Genomic DNA, 8,660 nt, shown 5'->3' on the forward strand with positions numbered 1-8,660 from the left:
TAGGGAGAAGGTTGGTGCACTCAGTGCCCCCGATCTCGCCATTTTACGCCGTGCACTACACAATGATCACACCTTTAGCCTAGGGGCTATTATTGCACGTTGTCTACACCTTTAACAGAACTAAGGGCAAAATTCATGGTGGTATTTATGCCACTCGCCTAGTGAGTCATTTTAATGTTCAGATACACCAACATGATTATCCTTTGTTCCGAGTTTATCTAGATCACGAGGCGATGGAGTACCACCAGTTTATTGATGCCGTTGATTCATTTCATAACATTCGCTACAACCTGGGTTTTAGTGAGGAAACCCGTGATATTATCCCGTTGCCTGCACCTGCTTTGTTTGATTCTATTGCCAGGGGCGGATATAGGGTCATGCCAGAGGACAACGTTGCCTACCAGAACGACCAGGCAGCGGCAGAGCAGGAGCCTCAGCAGTGGGACGCTCAGGTGCCCCCTCCACATAACTACTACATGGACCCGGACGACTACTACGGATGGTGATTACCAAGCTAGGCCAAAAGCCTAAGCAGCTAAGCTTGGGGGAGTAGGTATTTCCACCGACATTATATTCACGATCACACATTTCTTTCGAGTTGTCGATGTCCACACTTTTTCATTGTATTATCCATGCTAGATTTATTTTCTCGCTTTCTTCTTGTGTGTTTGATAAACTTTGAGAAAATCCAAAAATATTTCTTGCTTCTTTTCGGTTTTTCTTTCTAGTTTAAATTAGTTGTAGTCTTAAAAGAAAACCCAAAAAGATTTCCCGATTCTTCTTTTGTTTGTTGGGAGTTTTCCTGTGTAAATAGTTTTTCTCGTTTTTGTTTTTCCTTCTTTAATTTGCCTTCTTCTGGAAAAACCAAAAACTCCAAGAACATTTCAGTGTGTTTCTCTGAATTTCTTTTCTTTTCATTGAGTCGTACCAAGGAGAAGACCGCGATGAAAATGTTGAGTGGCTCTCATATGCATTATTGTTGATCTAACAAAGAGCCCAAATTACCTTGTCTTCTCCTTTTGAATAAAATGCTTGCAGATTCCAGTTTATTCCACGACACTCTCGTACTATTATTATTTTCATATCATTCGGTCGTGCAAGTGAAAGGCAATAATTACTATATTTGATGAAGTGGCTGTGGCAGAGAAAAGCGGGTATGAACTCAACATGTTTTTTTGTAAATATGTTTAACCTAGTATCCATGATTCAACACATTATGATCAAACATGTTTGCAATGACAATTAGCGATTATAGTTTCTCATGCCATGCTTAAGTGGCTAGGAGTGGATAATGATTTATCTTGGATGTCAACATGCATTAAAATGATCGTGAGGTAGTATGATGATATGGTATCCTCCTCTGGATGTTTCAAGTGGCTTGACTTGGCACATGTTCACGCATGTAGTTGAATCAAAACCAACATAGCATCTACGATATTTATGTTCATGGTGTTCATATCCTACTCATGCTAGTATTCAATGTTGATTATGCATAATGCATGTTCATGACCGTTTTCGCTCTCTAGCTGGACGCTTCTCAACTTATTTGCTAGCCTTTGCCTGTACTAAGCGGGAATACTACTTGTGCATCAAAATCCTTAAACCAAAGTTATTCCTGATGAGTCCACCATATCTACCTATATGCGGTATTATCCTGCCGTCCCAAGTAAATTTGCACGTGCCACCTCTAAAATTTCAAATGAACATCTATTTTGTGTGCCTGGACCGCTCATGGAGCGACAGGGGGTAGTCTGTATCTTCCATGCTAAGCGGGTTATTCTCATGATGAGTGTTTATTCACTCGTCCTTGCACGAGAGGGGCCGGTAATAGGGATTCCCAGTCCCGAAATAAAAAAATAGCAAATAATTAAACAAAACTCTCCCGGGATTGATGTTGGTATGGACGGTACCCGTGGATTCGGCTAGCCGTGGAGTGTGTTTCTTGGTCGAGTGGGAGTAAACCTTTACTTTTATCAATTGGGAACCGCCACTAATGTGTTTAGCATGGAAGATATTGAGAACTCTTGGGCGTAACGTTGACAGGAAGGATGCACCTCCCAAAATTAAATTTATCTCTGATTTAAGCTTCGAGCTCTGGCACCGCTGCAAATCCCTGCTTCCCTCTGTGAAGGGACTATCTATTTAATTTTATGTTGAGTCATCACCTTCTCAAACAACACTACTACAGGATGCTGCTAACGCGACACTACGATTAGAGACCCTTTGACGAAACTATGTGTGATGCATTAATCGCAAACGGTGGTGTAAAAAACCATCAAAAAAGGTGCAAAACGTTTCGATGGCGGAGCCATCAAACACGGTTCAGATTTTAGTTGCGTGTGCGATGTAGGGCACACGGTTAATACATTCGAACTGTTTGCGATGAGGCAGACCAATAGAAACGGGCAGCCATATCAATGTGTGTGCGATATATGGCATACAATTTGCTCCGATGAACCGTTTGCGATGATTGAGGTGAACACAAACGATTCAGCGTAACAAGATGTGTGTGATACCCGGCAAACAGGTCGGTAATCAGAATTGTGTGTGATCATTATAGATAGCCCATACGGTCTTTCATTGTGAATTGTGTGCTCGTCAGGGCACACAGTTCAACAAACCAACCTGTGTGCGATAATGTAGAAGATCTCTGTCGAATACGTATTACTAACCGTCTGCGATGAGATTGACAGGATAAACAGAGATAACAAATTAATATGAGCGAACAGGAACAGAGATATATATAGTCTGCTTAATTTAGTCCTTCTTCTTCTTGTTGTTGTTGTTGGATGGCCCCGCGACATCGTCTTGGCGAGGACGCTTCTTGCCGCGGAACGTTGGCTTTGTTGGGGAACGTAGTAATTAAAAAAAAATCCTACGATCACGCAAGATCTATCTAGGAGAAGCATAGCAATGAGCGGGGAGAGTGTGTCCACATACCCTCATAGATCAAAAGCGGAAGCGTTTAGTAACGCGGTTGATGTAGTCGAACGTCTTCGCGATCCAACCGATCCAAGCACCGAACGTACGGCACCTCCACGTTTAGCACACGTTCAACTCGATGACGTCCCTCGAGCTCTTGATCCAGTTGAGGCCGAGGGAGAGTTCCGTCAGCACGACGGTGTGGCGACGGTGATGATGAAGTTACCGGCACAGGGCTTCGCCTAAGCACTACGACGATATGACTGAGGTGTGTAACTATGGAGGGGGGCACCGCACACGGCTAAGAGAAACTTTGGTGTGTCTTTGGGGTGCCCCCCTCCCACGTATATAAAGGAGGGGGAAGAGGAGGCCGGCCCTAGAGGGGGCGCTGTAGGATCGAAAGTATGTCTAGAGGGGGGGGGGGTGATTAGACTACTTGACCAAATAAAAGTCTATCCTTTTCCCAATTTTAAGTCTTGGTAGATTTTAGCAACTTAGCACAAGTCAAGCAACCAACCTACACATGCAAGTCCAAGAGTATAGCATCGAAATGTAAAACATTGCACATGAAGGTAAAGGGAGGAGTTTGGAGGGAGCAAACGCAATGTAGACGCGGAGATTTTTTCCGTGGTTCTGATAGGTGGTGTTATTGTACATCCACGTTGATGGAGACTTCAACCCACGAAGGGTAACGGTTGTGCGAGTCCACGGAGGGCTCCACCCATGAAGGGTCCACGAAGAAGCAACCTTGTCTATCCCACCATGGCCATCGCCCAAGAAGGACTTGCCTCACTAGGGTAGATCTTCACGAAGTAGGCGATCTCCTTGCTCGTACAAACTCCTTGGTTCAACTCCACAATCTTGACGGAGGCTCCCAAGTGACACCTAACCAATCTAGGAGACACCACTCTCCAAAAGGTAATAGATGGTGTGTTGATGATGAACTCCTTGCTCTTGTGCTTCAAATGATAGTCTCCCCAACACTCAACTCTCTCTCACGGATTTGGATTTGGTGGAAAGATGATTTGAGTGGAAAGCAACTTGGGGAAGGCTAGAGATCAAGATTCTTGTGGTTGGAATGGAATATCTTGGTCTCAACACATGCGTAGGTGGTTCTCTCTCAGAAAATGTATGCTGGAAGTGTAGGCACGTTCTGATGGCTCTCTCCACGAATGGAGAGTGGGTGGAGGGGTATATAGCCTCCACACAAAATCTAACCATTACACACAATTCACCAAACTCGGTGGGACCGAATCATGAAACTCGGTCAGACCGATTCAGTTCAAAATGTGAACGTTAGGCTTTTCGGTGGGACCGGCATGTCAACTCGGTGGGACCGATTTCATTAGGGTTAACGTAATCTCGGTGAGACCGATCACATAAACTCGGTGAGACCGATTTCTGTAATAGGCAAACAGAGAGTTGGTCAGGCAAACTCGATGGGACCGAATCGCTCATTTCGGTGAGACCGAAACGTTACGAAAGGGAAATAGAGAGTTTGCATTGTGAACTCGGTGGGACCGATCGCTCATCTCGGTTGGACCGAAACGTTACGAAGGGAAATAGAGAGTTTGCAATCCCATCTCGGTGAGACTGAGATCCCTATCGGTGAGACCAAACTGACTAGGGTTTTTGGCAGTGGCTATGTCAAATGAACTCGGTGGTGTCAGATAGATCAAATCGGTGGGGCCGAGTTTGACTTTTGGTTTGGGACATATGGAGATATGAGAAAGTGGTTGAAGGCTTTTGGAGCATATCACTAAGCATTTTGAGCAAGCAAGCCATTAAGCAATACCGCATCCCCTTTTAATAGTATTGGCTTTTCCTATGGACTCAATGTGATCTTGGATCACTAAAAATGAAAACGTAGAGTCTTGAGCTTGAGCCAATATGTGTCCTTAGCATTTTGAGGGGTCCACATTCCTAGTCCATGCCATGCCAATCATTGAACTTTTTGAAATGATCATCTTGAAAGAGCATTAGTTCAATGAGCTATATGTTGTTAGGAATTACCAAAACCACCCAGGGATAGTTGCACTTTCAATCTCCCCCTTTTTGGTAATTGATGACAACATATAGATCAAAGCTTCGACATATGATAATAAAATTTAAATACATCGTCGCTTTGAGAAGTATGTGATAAGCAAGAGCTCCCCCTAAATTTGTGCATTATTTACAATTTGCTTTTGAATGCAAATGCACAATCGATTAGGATCATGGGTTACTGTTCCATGTCACATACATCTTGGTGGAGCGCTCAAAATGATAGAAAGTAAAAACATGCACTCATCACCAAGGCAAAGTGAATGATCATATAAGACATATAAACGATAGCATCATTCAACCACAAGCATTAATGTAGGATATGATCAAACACATGATCATACAAGTATCTCACACACATAGACCTAAAGTATCAAGCAAGCACACAAAAGTATCAACCAAATAGAAAAAGAGACAAAAGAAGCAAGAACACTCTCTCTCGAAGCCTATGATCTATACACTTTCTCCCCCTTTGGCAACAAGTTACCAAAAAGTTTAAAAATGCATAGTGCTATGCGTCTCTCTAGGCTTGATCTTTGGGAGGTGGTGTTGAGAGGACTCCAAGGATGAATGCATCTGTGGAAGTTGTTGGAGCTGGTGGAGTGGCAACTGGAGGTGGCACTGATGCTGTGGCTGCAGGTGCTGATGAAGTTGCTCTAGTGTCAGCCATGGGCATTGCAGCAGATCTCTTCCATCTTGGCACTCTCTGAAAGGCATCTATGGTAGCCTGCCCTTTCCTCTCCTCAGCTTCTTCCTGGAGCTGCTCAACTGCTGTCTGCATCTCTGTCACTTTTAGATCAAGATCATAGAACTTAGTCTCAATGATCCTTTCCAAGCTCTCTTGGTTCTGAGTCAGGGTGGCCAAGCCCTTCTCAATCCTCAAGGTTGCTTGAATCAGATATGCAAGTTGATCTTGTTTGGTGTTGAGAAACACTTGAGATGCCTCTTCAACACTTGGCATCTTTGCACCTTTCTCAGCCTTAGCTTTCTCTCTTTTTTCTTGTGCCTGCACAGATGTAGGATCTTCTTCATTCATGACAACAGTGTTGTCCTCAAAATCTGGTCTCAAGGGTAGATGCTCCTTATCTAACAAGTAGGTGCATGTGCCCATCTTTGAGTTGATGAGCATTTGAATTTGTGGAGCATACCCACATGATCTCTTCTGATCTACAATTATCCTCTTGATTGTTTCCACAATCAGGCTCATGACTTTGAATTTTTGGGGCACATCAAATAATTGCAACAAGTTGATGGAATGGCCTCTGATCATCTTGTGATCTCCAGATTTGGGCAATAAGGTATGCCTCAATATAGTATTGATTGTGGCCAAACTAGACAACAGATAATGAACAGACCCTAGCTTATGTGTTTCCAAGGCTTTGTCTGGAATTTCTTTGTACATGTTGGCCATTGAGTTGTGGTCTTTCTTCTTCTTGACATAGACATCCAAGTCATCCTTTGGTTCAAGTGTGAACTCCATAGTTTCCTGAGTTGAGGATCTGGCCTTAGACATAGGAACTCTCTTGGCAGGTGCCTTCTTATGCATGCCAGGCTTTGTTGCAGCAGCAGCAACATATTCCTTCTTAGGCACCTTCTTCTTGGAGCTGACCTCCTCCTCAGCAGCCACATAATCCTCATCCTCTGAGTCTGAGTTTCTCTTCTTCCTTGTCCTTGTAGCTGCCTTGGGCAAATTGCTTGGAGTACTCCTGCTGCCCTCATCATAGCCGCTAGAGGGACTAGTGCCCTCACTCATGTTCATCTGCTCTTCTGACTTGTTTTGGCTATCACTCTGATCTGACATACTGGAAAAGCAAACTGACAGCAGACCCTGTGAATAGTTATAGATGAGATAGAGTGGATGAGCATCACAAAGTGCAGAGTTTTTGAAAAACAAATGAGTCAAAAACTTAGTTTTAGTTTTCCACAGAAAGCATTTTGGAGCTACCGATTTGTTAAACTCGGTGACACCGAATCAAATTTTGGAGTCTAAACTAGTGAAATCGGTCAGACCGAGACACAGTTCGGTGACTCCGAGATTTCTAGGGTTTCAGAGAGAGTTGAACTCGGTCACACCGATTTGCAACTTTCGATCAGACCGAAAAATGCAAGTGCAATGGCCTAAGCCAAATCGGTGAGACCGATTTCCACAACTCGGTCGGTCCGAGATGAGTTCGGCCGAAACCTAACCCTAAATTTTCAAATCAAATCTAATCTAAGGGATGTTCTTGCTGGACAGGATGATCTCAAACGTGGTAAAGAACATGGCATTTGCTTTGTGCTAAGAATCGGAGTAAGGAACATCACAAAGTTTCGAACTCATACCCTAGTTCGGTGATGAGCTCGGTACGGCGGCAACGACGGGGTTGAATTCCGTTGATGGGGACGGAGACCAGTGGCGGGAAGTCGCTGGCGACAAGAGGACGATGCAGAGACCCGAGGCGGCAGAGCAGGACACATGCGGGCTAAGAGGTTCTGGTGAAATTTCCAACATTCGACCCGACGGTATATATATCCTGACCCTGTCGGTGTGACCGAGCGGAACAACTCGGTGGCACCGAGATGCAGAATTGCAAGCGGTTACTGCAAATCGGCGTGACCAAAAAGTTCTAATCGGTTGCACCGAGATTGAAAACCTAGATCAACTCAGTGAACTTGGTCAGACCGAAAAGGGTGAATCGGTCAGACCAAAATGCACAGAGAGGTTTTGGAAGTTTAAGTCTATGATGAATCGGAAACTCTGACTGCTCCTCACACAGAGTGTTCGAATCTGACTTGATCAAACTTTGTGATGTAGCATGAATAGAGTTTGAGATGAGAAAAGCATAGATATCTAGAGGAGGTTCTTAGGCATTCTTGTCCATCTATTTGGCAAAAGATAAAGAGCCAAACAATCAAAGCAACAAATGGATGTTCTCAAATGAGTAAAATATGCAATCAACATGCTCACACAATAAAATGGCAAATGAAATATGTGACAAAGCATGCAGAAACACTCTAGCATCTATCAAGCAATTGGCGATGACTAGGTCATCTATATATGAGTATATTGACTTAGGAGTCAAATCATAACATTTGATCATAGGTCATACTCATCGTTTAAGCACAAGTGGGGTTGCCACTTTTACATAAAGCATTGTTGTGTTCACACCATTAGAGTTGCTTTAGCTCAATTTTTTAGAGTAAAGCTCCCCCTAGATGTGATATCCCCCCTAAGAGGGATGAACTAACCTTGGGTTTTGTCGATGATGACTTCATGTAGATGTTGAAGATGTGGATGCTCAATGTTGATGTAGATCATTTGGAGCAATCCATTGGAGTGAATTGCACTTTCAATACCTACACGGGTTAGTCCCACAAGGAACAAACAAGGATATCCATGGACATAGAATGAAGTTCATACAAGATGATGTCCCTGAAAGCATTAGGTTACCTTGTCCCTTGTCTTACCAACAAGAGGGTTTGTGACTCCTTGAACTAGTGCAAGATGTGGAAGTTGTTTGCACTTGTCCTCGCCAAGATGATATGAGTGAAGTATGTTGGCGGAGCCACCCTCAAGAACTCTCTAGTTCTTCTTCTTCGGGATCCACATCATCTTGATGGGAATCCTTGGAGTTGTAGTCGTACTTGATGAAGTAGAACTTGATGTAGTCTTGGGAACCCACTTGACCAAGGCCTTGGGAGCTTCTTCAAATGTA

Source organism: Triticum aestivum, chromosome 1D (assembly GCF_018294505.1).
Source record: "Triticum aestivum cultivar Chinese Spring chromosome 1D, IWGSC CS RefSeq v2.1, whole genome shotgun sequence".
In the NCBI taxonomy this organism is placed as follows: Eukaryota; Viridiplantae; Streptophyta; class Magnoliopsida; order Poales; family Poaceae; genus Triticum; species Triticum aestivum.